The 12,490-nt window shown below is 38.3% G+C and overlaps 1 long non-coding RNA gene across 1 annotated transcript; it reads right to left on the reverse strand.

Moving 5' to 3' along the window:
* Positions 1-813: 813 nt before the first annotated feature.
* Positions 814-10,797, reverse strand: LOC105946457. Its single transcript, XR_001169845.3, has 3 exons — positions 10,585-10,797; positions 5,528-5,691; positions 814-1,199 (listed from the first exon to the last, which is right to left on the reverse strand). It is a non-coding gene; the product is annotated as an uncharacterized LOC105946457 (long non-coding RNA).
* Positions 10,798-12,490: the final 1,693 nt, after the last annotated feature.

Raw genomic sequence — 12,490 nt, forward strand, 5'->3', positions numbered from 1 at the left:
AGGAATAAAGTGTTGGGATGTTATTGGCATAAACATGAACTTAAACCCATTATCCAGAAAGTTACAAATTACGGAAAGGCCATCTCCCATAGGCTCAATTTTAACCAAATAATTCACATTTTTAAAAATGATTTCCTTTTTCTCTGTAATAATAAAACAGTACCTTGTACTTGATCTCAGCTAAGATATAATTAATCCTTATTGGAGCCAAAACAATCTTACTGTGTTTAATTACTGTTTAAATATTTTTTTAGCAGACTTAAGATAGGAGATCTGAATTACGGAAAGACACCATATCCGGCATTCCCCAGGTCCCAAGTATTCTGGATAATAGGTCACATACCTGTATTATATTACACTAACCTGTGGGAAAAGCTAGAGTCAGGTTCTAAAACACTGCTTAAAACCTACTTTGCCCTAAATATCTTATTTTTAATGTAATGTAATGTAATTATTTTTTCATGCATTTGAATATACAGTTAAATAGATGTTATATACCTTTTTAAAAATAATTTGTGGTTGTATGTCACATCTTTCAGCAAGCTGGAGACTTTTCTGTGTATGAAAGTAGTGCATATAACAACTTAAAACTTTAAAAACATGAATAGGTTCAATAAAGTTCTGAACAGACCACGCAAGCCATGTGTTGTCATAATGTAACATCATTAACCAAAGTGTTTGGCAGAGCCAGAACATGAACAAAAAACTCAACAATTACAGTATAATTTTATAGAGATGTTAAGGTATCAGATGCCTCCAACTTTTCCTGTGAGGCCATATTGATTATATTGTATGGAACATCTGAAAATTTGATTTGTCATACAGTGTATAGTTTTATTGTTTTTTATAGTACAGGAAAAAAAGTTCTTTATAATGATTTGGCTCAAATTTCTATACAAGTTGCAACAGCGTCTGTAGCAGCATGTGTTTCTGGGATTGTTCTGGAAGAGAAAATGCAGAAACAGCAGGGAACAGAAGATAAACAGGCAATTCGTGACTCATTAAAACAAGAATTGGTAGCCAACATTGTGGAGTGTGTGAAGACCCCAGATTCAGCTCGCCTATAAACTTTTTGTACCAGCTGGACTTAGCATCTGTCAGAGTTTGGAAAGACAGATAATCTGGTACAAATGATTTCAGTTTGTCGCTTTGATTAACCTGCCACCTCCAATAAGTCAGCTGATTGATAATCCAGGGAACTGTTAAAACAATGACAGTAATTTAATAGAGGAATATTACTTTCATGGGTGCAAATATATTTTTCTTTTTAAGTCATACTGCATGTAGATACTTTTATTTACAAAATAGACAAATCTTCCTAAAACATAACTGCCAAGTTCAATTTACAGTATAAACTCTGCTGCATTAATAAGGTGTGTTTTAAATGCAAAAGTAAACGGCAAGCTATTACATTTCATAAAAAATTCAGTTATAACTTTTTCAACTAAAACAGGTTTTCATGGTCTTCTATGCAATAACTCATCAGAGAGCGCTGAAGAGTTAGGGGCACAAAGGGAACATTTGTACCTCTCAGGGCACTAGGTTGTACCTTTCAGAGCACTATTCATGTACCATTTTCTATGATGTGCAGTACAAAATCCTTGCAGCTGTACCTTTGATGGCATATCTGATGCAAGGGAACCCTGTACTTAACACTTTGCAGGCATTAAGTACAAGGAACACCTGGTGCAACTAGTTTTAAACAGGCTTAAATGGATTCTGCAGAGCTGTCAACCCCCTGATTTTTTCAGGAGTTACCAACTTTTGGCTTCTTTTTTTTCCCGATTTTTCTGCAATCCTCCATACTTTGCGGCAAAAATTATGAGCGATAGCAGGTAGTGATTTTTTGGCTTCAGTGGGGTATTTGCACGTGACCCCACTTCCAGGTACCAGTGCCGCATTTTGGTAGCGTGTTGGCATGCGGCGCGGATTCCCCCAGGCGGCAGTTCACAAAAGTTGACAGCACTGATTCTGTCGCAAGAAAACCAGTTTTTTACAAAATGTATTAGTTAATAGAGCTTCTTCAACAAAATCGGGTATTGAAATCTGTTTTTCAAAAGAGCAAACTTATTTTTTAATATTTAATTTTTGAATTTGACATGGGACTAGGCGTATTATTAGTTTCCCAGGTCCCCAGCCAAGGCGTATTATTAGTTTCCCAGCCAAGCTGGGGTTGTTTACACTGGTTAAGAGGCACTTCAGGGGTGATATGTAGTGATGAGCGAATCTGTCCCATTTCACTTCACCAAAGTGAAGTGAAACTGATGACATTTTTGAGAAATGGCAAAAATTTTTCAATAATGAGAGAATCCCTTTAAAAAGTTTATTTTTTAATGGGTCTGCCTATGTAGACCCATTTTCAAACCTGCCCTATAGGCATCACAAAGCCAGCCAGATATTGGTTGGACAGGTAATTAATTTTGCCCAATACACAGTAAAATAATCTACTAACTAGGTCTGGAAGGGTCGAGTCAGCAGCTAATATCAGACTTTATATAGACAGCTTGTCTCCAACCAGTAAATATGTAAGCACTAGTGCCTTGCTGTTTTAAAGGAAAATATAACTCTAACAAGAGTTTATAGCTAATGGGGTTGTTTACACGCTAGAAAAAAATGAGCATGTATTCACTTATAAAATATAAATGTGATGCAATTACATTTAGTAACATGCTGCAGTGTTGTCATTTCAACAGGGAGACTGTACAGGCTTAAGAAAAATTATTAAAAGGAAAAACTTGCGTTTTATAATAGCAAGCCTATTATTTGGAGTTATGAAATTTTATAGGTCCCAAATCTAATCTATTCTGAGTGTAAAAACATTAACATATGGTTAACACAGCTCACAGCTTATCCCTTATGCACAGTGCATGCAGGGTGACATTCACACTTAATATGTTCCCAAAGGATCTGTACTTCATTTTACTAGGATTAGAGAGCCATGAAATCTCTAGAAAAGTCTGGACAAAACGGTGCACGTTTTACTAAGACTCTAACAGTCTAAGCTACTGCCAAAGGTTGTGGCTTAAACGTCTCTCTAAGTAACATTAAAAAATCTGCTGTTTCATGCCTCTGAATTTCAATATTTATAGCATTCAATAAAATGGTCCACAATCAAGGAGAGATGCACCACTGTGAACTCTCTGAGCAGATGGCCTGCAATATGGCCCATTTCCATGGACCAGCTGTGATGTGCAGAAATCAGTGCTTATTATGGGCAGGCTACAGAGGCACATCTGGAATTCTGACAGATTAGAATCTGCATTCTAATGTTGCTTTCACTAAAACAACTGAAATATATCCTATTGTTGCTGGACTAAATGTTTATAACCTATTGCCTTTACATTACATTATGGTACTGATAATTCTGGCAAATGTATGCACACAGAGACATGTGATATTAATGCACATGTTTATTTTAAGGCAGAATCTACAGTGCTTACATAAAAAGGTCAATGCACCAGAATCTTAGAATGTATTTGTTTCTAGTCTTATCTTTGATCCATGTTGCTTGTTTTTTTTATATTGCAAAGCAGTGCTAAATAAAAAGTTGACCTCTAACACACAAAGCATAAAAAAACTTTCACTGCCAGCCAAATTGGTCACTTTTATTGCCAGACAATTTTGTAACATTTTGCGCTCTCTTACTTGAGAGGTTTTTTCTGGGGGTACTATATATTGTTTTAGTGCAACCTGAGCTTTTAAAATGTAGAATTTCTGTGTAATTTCATTTCTATACAGGATACAAGCTTCTAAATGTTTATAAGATAAAAACAAAAATAAATATAAATATATATAAATCCCAAATATGAATACCATGGACCTACTTAACAGTTTAATGTCCAGGGTGCTTAGGTTTAATTAAATTGATACTAACACTAAAAAAACTTCTTCAAAATCTTAATGTACATGAAAAGTTACCTATAGGTCATGTTGATTTTCTGCTGATAGGGCTGCTTTTGTAAGTAACTCTTACTTCAAGTTCCTAAACCTGGCTGTTTTGCCAACCTGACTGTCCCTTCTTAACCTGTCAGTTATAGCTTCTAATGCTAACAGACTCCTTCGGCACAAATATGGCAGCCCCCTTATAGAGGAGCTTGGAATATCAGATAGGTAATGTAAAAGCATCAGGTACATACAGTACATTAAATGCAAATTTATAAATAGCATGAAAAGACAATGTTATGATAGATGTAAAAACAGGTTTCATTTCTGGTGTTGGTAACTCTTTAAGTATGTGGCATGGTTTGTGCATGTATTGTGGTCAGAGTGGTCATCTGGTTAACAATTGCCCAATTAGACCTTAGCAAGAAGAGAAGCTGCAAGGAAATGCTCCAGCCTAGGTATGAGGAGGGGAGTCTCTCCTAAGTGAAACTTCTATACTCCCAGATAATTTACATTACACAATCTTTGTTCCCTGTTGTTTATCTCTAAATCATTTTCATATCAAGCCCTTCTGGATTCCAGTACAACTTGTAACTTCATTGAATTTGCCCTTACTGAATTCTGTGGCTTTCCTTCTATACCCCTTAAATTACTTCTTTTCGCACAAGCGGTGGATGTCAGACTTGTCAGACCAAGTCGTATGGCTTTACTTTGAAGAAATGTCTTATTTGTCATAAAATGTCCTGTCACTCCTATCCTAGCTCCTTGGGCTTGCTCGGTTGAGGCAGCAGCTCTTCACTTGGTACTGTACATCCTGCTGTTTCAATTGTCTCTCTGTACTGTTCTTCTCTGTTGCCCAAGATTTCACCAATCTGCCTAAGTGTTAAGCTGGCAACACACATAGCGATTTTCGATCTTTCCAACCCTTCACTGACGTTCAGGGCTGAATCATCAGATACGGAGGTAAAAACAATAGGATTCCTACCTCCTTCTGCCGATTCAGCCCTGAACATAGTTTTCGCTTGGGTGCCTTCAATGGCGCCCGATCAAAATCTTCTAACACGCCCGATTGGTGAGTCGACCAATATCAGCAGCCTCCTGCGATATCGGTCACCTCACCGACTTGCCATACACGTACCGAATATTGTACGAAATGAGGTTTCGTACGGTATTATCGGTGTGTGTATGGCCAGCTTTACAAGGACTTTGTGGATGTCTTTAAGAAGAAACAGAGGTTCTGCCTCCCCATAGGTCATATGACTGTTCTATTGACCTTATTCTTGTAACTGTTCCTTCCAGTGGTAGAACCTATCCTTTTTCTATTCCATAGAGGCTATGAAAGAAAATCTTGGCAAATTTTTTATTAGGAAATATACTCCCCACTGCTGGTGCTGAGTTTTTCTTTGTCCAAAAAAAGGATGGCAGAATTTAACCATTAATTGACTATTGTAGTCTGAATTAAATTACTGTCAAAAACTGTTATCCCCTTCCTTTGATTCCTCAAATTATTTTATAGACTGAAGGGAGTCAGAATTTTCTCCAAATTAGACCTGGATGGCTGACAACTTCATTCATATTTGTCAAGGAGATGAATGGAATACAACATTTAATACCAGGGATGGTCATTATGAATACCTTTTCATACCTTTTGGTTTATGTAATGCTCCATTAGATTTTCAGGACTTCATCAATGACATCTTTCCTGATCTGCTTCATCCCTGCGTAGTGGTCTACTACTTAGATGACATCCTGGTGTTTTCCTCCTTTCTGCCTGAATATATCTTTAAAGTCAAACTTGTTTTACAGCATCTGAGAGAGAGAGAGATTATACTTGTATGAATAACTTGCCAAACTGCAGAAGTGTGAATTCTACAAACACAACCAGTTTTAGGTTATTTCCACTTCTAGCTTCTGCCAAAGTATCTGTTTTCAACTGGTCCACTCCTGCAGAGTTGAAAGCTGTCCAGCATTTTTTGGCCTTCCAACTTACAGAAGATTTACTAAGGTATTTTCACAAATCTATCACTGGTCTCAACTGAAAAGATTCTAAATTTTCTTGGTCACCTGAAGGCAAAAAAAGCATCTGAGGTATTAAAGATTTCATTCAGCTCTGCTCCTGTTTTGATCCACTCTGGTAACTCCTGTCCTTTTTCTCTGTACGTGAACACCACAAACTAGGTGCTATCCTGTGTCAGCTATCTGGGTTTTAACGGCCTTGTGCCTTCTTCCCACATAAATTGTCTACTGCTGAAAGGAACTATGATATTGACAACCATGAGTTGTTATCTATAAAACTTGCCTTGAAAGAGTGGCATCATCTGTTGGAGGGTTCTATGGAGCCTATCACTATTATCACTGACCAAAAGAACTTTGGACATATCTTATCTGCCATGAGACTAAATCCATGCCAAGCCCATAGGCCTGGTAGTAAAAATATTACCAGGACTGGATTTCTGATTGGGGCACCTTGAGGCTGCTCCCTATGGCCGCCCACCCTCCCACCTTGAACACGCATGCGCATCACAGCTCATACGGAGCATTGGGGAGAGGACGCGCTAAGGTTTATATGTGTCCTTTCCCCATTGCTCCGCCCCTACATTTCTGCCGCCCTAGGCCCAGGCCTTTGTCGCCTCGCCACAAATCCGAGCCTGAATATTACAGCTGATCCTTTGTCTTGGCCTCTGGGTTCTGAAGAAGTCTCTACACTTCCTCCCTGTTCCCCCTAAGCGGGTTATTGCTCTGGTGTCTTTGATTTGATAATGTGTACATACTAATTTTATAGCTTACATTTCAACTGATTCAACAACACACCACTTGTATTTATGTTTGGTAAAGCTGCAAAAAATAGGCTGACCTCTGAACACAATAAATTTTGTATAGTACATTTTGTCCCAATTCCAAAATGGGCAAGAATGGCTTTCTACTCCAAATTACCAAATCGTAAAGCTTTTCTAAAATGAGGGACCTTGATGAAATTTTAAAAAAATCACATAAAAGCTTCCATTTTACATCATATTATCTTCCACAAATGTGCCAAGATGAAACAACCCAAAGGTGAAAGCCAAGAGTCTACTGAGCAGTTTGATGTACATTGCCCATAGTTTTATCTAAGTAATGGCATGTAGAGGCCCCAGAATTAAAATAATGCATGCAAGTGTTCATGGGTAACATGATTGCCTGCTGCAAAATTAGCCCCTAATGTATTTATCTGCCATACAGGCCCCCAAGTATGTGGACCCCTAAAAACCAGATATTTTTGGAAATTACACATTCTGGTAAATCTAAAATGGCAAAATATATCTTTCTACTCCAAACTACCAAACTGCAAAGCTTTCCTACATTGTGTAACTTATATAAACTTATTTACACATTTATACACTGTCACACAACTTTTTTTATGACATTTCTGAAAATTGGCTAAAATGTTGCAATTTACCACATTTATCGAGCAAGATTTCTTACATACACAGAAAATTGATCTAAATATGAATTGCAGAGGTCTACTGAACAGTTTGATTGAATAGTGCCTTTGTATTTTCTTGACTGCCAAAACTAAAAAAAAAAAAACACCCTGCCTGTGAATTATGTGTTATGTGTAAGATCCCCTAACAGTACAAAGATCCCATAAAACCATATATTGTTGGAAAAGTGCACATGATGATGAATCCAAAATTGGAAATAAGGCTTTCTACCATGGAGAAACAGCAGGCACTCACAGATCCCACACAGGCATGTGTGAAAAGCAAACTTTATTTAATGCAAACATAAGACATATCTTAGCCTTAAGCTTTTTGTGTACTAGGCACTTAAAAATAGGCTAAACAAACAGAGTTCAATATACCCTAATCCCACCAATCCATGTAGCCCAATGCTTAGTTTATAGGGTACAGAAGGTGCATTAAAATAAAGGAATGTAAATAAGACCTGACTAGAACAGTCGCCCAAACCAGTGACTCTTGAGCAACATGTTACTCATGTTGCTCCCAGTGGCCTCAAAATAGGTGCTCATATTTAAATTTCTGATTTGAATGCTAGTATTGAATGCATAAAGACCATATGTACTGCCTCACAGAGCTGCCAGTCCACATTGGGCTACTAAATAACTAATCACATGTCTTCTTGGTCACCCCCTCTGAACTTTTTTTCTTTCTTACGTTGCCCCCCAAATGTTTTTATATGTAAATGTTGTAAATGTTGATCGCGGCTAAAAAAGGTGGGGGGCCCCTGCTCTAGAAAATTATTTATGTAACGTGTCACATAAATATTAACTTTTAAAGCAGACGTTTGTCAAGCCCTGAGAATAAATATCCATTTAACTTCTTTTCCATTTATTAAAGTAAAAAAAAAAAAACAATCTCTTCTGAAACCAAGTGTGACCCTTTCTGTGTCTAATACAGAAAGGAAATTAACATTTCCATCACAACAGAATGAAAAATGCTATGAAACATTCATTCTTTTTTACGCCAGGTGGCGCAAAGTCCACTTACAAGCCTATAGAAGAGAGTGCCTTGCTGAGGCACATCATCTTTTGGCCTGAGAACATCAGAGGCAGCAGTAAGACCATGTGGCCAGTCCTACTGGGGTGGTTTATACTTAGGGGCTGATTTACTAATCCACGAATCCCGAATGGGAAAAAATCGGATTGGAAACGAACATTTTGCGATTTTTTCGTAAATTGTCGTGACTTTTTCATAGCCATTACGACATGCACGTAAATTGTCGCAACTTTTTCATAGCCATTATGACTTGCTCGTATATTGTCGCGACTTTTTCGTGTTGAGCGCTCGTAAACTGCGTCCTCCCATAGGACTCAATGGCATTCTGCAGCTCCAACCTGGCCCAAGGAAAGTCACGATACTGAAACTTGAATGAATCCGAAACTTTCGTACTCGGCACGATGGCTACGAAAAAGTTGCGACAATTTACAAGCAAGTAGTAATGGCTACGAAAAAGTCGCGACAATTTACGAGCAAGTCGTAATGGCTATGAAAAAGTCGCGACAATTTGCGAAAAAAATCGCAAAATACCGATCATTACGAAAAAAACGCATTTGGACGCTTTTCGGACGTTCGTGGATTAGTAAATGTGCCCCTTAGAGTAGCTAGTGATTGCAGAGGTATGTGAGTTCACTCCAGGAGGGAAAGGTAGTGAGGGCTAGCTAGAAATAACAGGCTGTTTTCCCAACAAGCAGTGTTTAGAGAGGGGTAGAGCCCCTAAGGCGAAGTATGTACCAGAGAGGAAATTGATCATTTAGTTGTAGGATATAGGATAGTCTATAAGTAAAGCTTGGGCACTGGTACATACAGTCACTGCAAAGGAAGGAGTAAAGGTCCCTAGTGAGCAGGATGCCCCCTCTTTAGGTGCAACCAGATGGGACACAGGTCTTGGAGGCTTCAATGTGAAATGCTGGATGTATGTGTGTGAGAAGCAGATTGAGAGAGAGAGAGAATCTGCAGAAGTATTGTGCATTATATTATTGTCATCCTTTGTCAGCAACCAGAGTCCCTTTCTTAAGGGCTCTGGCACACGGGGAGATTAGTCGCCCGCGGCAAAACTCCCTGTTCGCGGGCGACTAATCTCCCCGAGTTGCCTTCCCCTGCCATCCCACCGGCGAACATGTAAGTCGCCGGTGGGATGGCAGACGCGGCGGAGCGATTTCGGGAAATCGCCGTAAAAGACTCACGAGTCTTTTTCAACGATTTGCGCAAAATCGCGCCGCCGCGTGTGCCATCCTGCCGGCGACTTACATGTTCGCCGGTGGGATGGCGGGTCATGGCAACTCGGGGAGATTAGTCGCCCGTGACAAGGGAGATTTGTTGCGGGCGACTAATAGCTGCAGGTTCCATGGCGCTGGTGCAGGTTATTAAAAGCATTTATCACTGCAAGTACCTTCATGAATGTTATAAATGATGCCTATTTCTTTCAGCAAAGACCCTGCACCTGTTGGTGAGAACAGTAAGTGGCTGCCAGCTATGGGTACATATTGTTTAACATAGTAATTCTTAGTTGTCACTGTGGATACAAAAGTTTTGGTTACAGATACATAGGTACAGGTGAGAGCCTAGTGACTAGCTTTAATAATGAGATCTATCAAATGGACAAATGCTTAGTCTCTTCTTTATACTTATGCATTCCCCATAACCTTGGTCTACAAATAATTGCATTGCATCTGAAGGAATATAGCATGTACAACACTTTGACTTATGCTTTACCAAGGATTGCCAAACTCATACCATTCACTATCTGGACATTTCTGTTTAGCCTATGATTAAGTGCACAAAATGCTTAAGGCTATGTTTATGTCTTATGTTTGCATAAAGTTTGCAGTGATTTTTACACATGCCTGTGTGGAACTGTGAGTGCCTGCCATTTCTCTATGGTATAATCTTTCCTGAAACTGTAAGTCTTGGCCATGTGCAACCAAGAGTAAAACTACAAAAATGTAAGAAAATTGTGCAAATCCATGAAATCTAACAAAGTTAGATTTCTAAGTTCTACTGTGTAATAAGTGGTCAAAATACCTGAACCCAATTGTGACACTGCCAAATAACCTGGTTTTAGGTAAAAACAAAAGAGAAAATGGTAAAATAAATAAGAAAAGAGGTAAACAAAACAGTGTATAAGTAAGTATGTATATAAGCAAAATAAAAAAAAGCAAAAAAGGTTGTCCATGTGTGTAAGTGTGTCATAAGGTCCACTTACCATTTCTGGAGCAGGAGGGTAGCTGTTCATCTGCTCAGCAGAAAGTGAGTGAGTGGCATTGGTGGTGGTGGGGGAGGGGGGGGAAGGAGCATTCCAAGCAGCACACATGCATATTGTGTCTGCTAATTGGAGATTGGTCCTGCCTGTTGCAGGACTGAGATACCAGCCCTTTTGGGTAGCTTTTGCTTCTAACCCTCTGCACCAGGTTAAAAAAGTCACTGGCGCAGCAGTTATACCTCTAACCGCCAAGAACATATCAGATATGTCTTTGGCAGTTACAGCTGTTGTCTGCCAGCATGTAGGAGCTACGGGCTTGGTAGGCAAAGGGTTAATGTCCTCTCATTGATACATTTTGTAAATAAAACACTTATGTTGTAGTAACAAGACATCTACTCATATTCAGTATTTGTTTTTCCTATTAAATCAAATGAAACACCAATTAGTCTTTAATGCACCAATTTTCGTAAAGGACAGTCTTAATATTAACCTTTGAACAACCAGAGTAGCAGGTGTTTCAGAGATGCTTTTCACTAATTATATTTTTTGGGGGGGGTTTACATGTCCTTTATTGCAGCAAAACTGCATCTGGACAAATTTATAATCAAGTACAATTTGCAAGCATGCTGCATAAAGGGTGTTGGGAAGGCAAGCAACAACATAGGATCTCCTGGCATGCCAGTAGCTTGCAAGTCATTTACAACAGATGTTGATTAGGTTGGGTTGTGATCAATTGCTTAAGCTCACTTTTTAAGCAATTCCTGCCATCCAGCATCAGCATTTACTGATGGCTGTGTGTTTCCTTTTCAAAAAATGCAAGTTTACAGACAAGAAAGGTTTTTGTTTTTTTTTACTTTCACATTCTCCCTGAAATAACTGCTTTATTCAGAGTGTTGCATATACACTACCTACAGTTGCTTCAAAAAAAGTCAGTTCTAAATTCTACAATGAACCCTAACCTGTGATAAAGTACCAAATAAAAGTAATAATGTATAAAAGCACTGCTTTTATGCAACAAATTATGTGGGGCATGTTCAAAAAATGGAAAGGAATTGTGTAGCCATGATTGTACAAGAATAATAACCAGCTAAGTATGTCAAGACAAATAAGAACAAGAATCCACAATATGGATTCTACATAATGTAATTTGCTTGATTTATTCAAATGAACATTAAAATAAATATTTTGTTACATAGGCCTGTACTTCAGAAACGCTAAAGAGTCAGACTGGAGAATAATGGCTGCCATATATTCTAACTGGCTTCTGATTATCTCCTATCAAGTGTGACAGATGCAGACTTGTATTCACAAATGCTTTTAGCTGGAGATGTCCATCAGGCAAGCAATGTTCCGGTTCACACTTGTCTCTCTCAACATGTGTTTGTCATGGACTGCTGAACGCACAAGTTTTCCCATCTTGTAGGGGGTACACCAGCTACCCTTTCAAGATAGTAAACATTGCTATTTACACCGCCTTGGGTTCAGTATTTGAATGTATCACAATAACGTTTATAAAGAGAGCTTGGATGTCCATCTTTTCCTATTATTCTTTTTGATCAACACCAACTGTGTATGTTGCATAATGAGGATTACTTGCAGGGGTAAAAAAGGAATACGCTTATTAACTGATTATATAATTTATGACAGTATGATTATAAACTTCTTCTTCTTCATGTAGAATAATGGAATTCATCTATTTGGCACTGTATTTGTCATTTTAATTATGGGAATATTGTAATATACAATCTATTTTTGTGATTTATACAGTTTTGTAGTATGCAATGATGTTTTTTTGTGTGTTTTTTTCACAGGAATCAAGTAAAGTCATATTAACTTATAGAAAATATCAGATGGGGCCATTTACTGTACTTTAGCAAATTTCCCATCACCAGTTAAACACCCATTTTTA

The sequence above is a fragment of the Xenopus tropicalis genome, chromosome 5 (genome assembly GCF_000004195.4).
Source record: "Xenopus tropicalis strain Nigerian chromosome 5, UCB_Xtro_10.0, whole genome shotgun sequence".
Lineage (NCBI taxonomy): Eukaryota > Metazoa > Chordata > Amphibia > Anura > Pipidae > Xenopus > Xenopus tropicalis.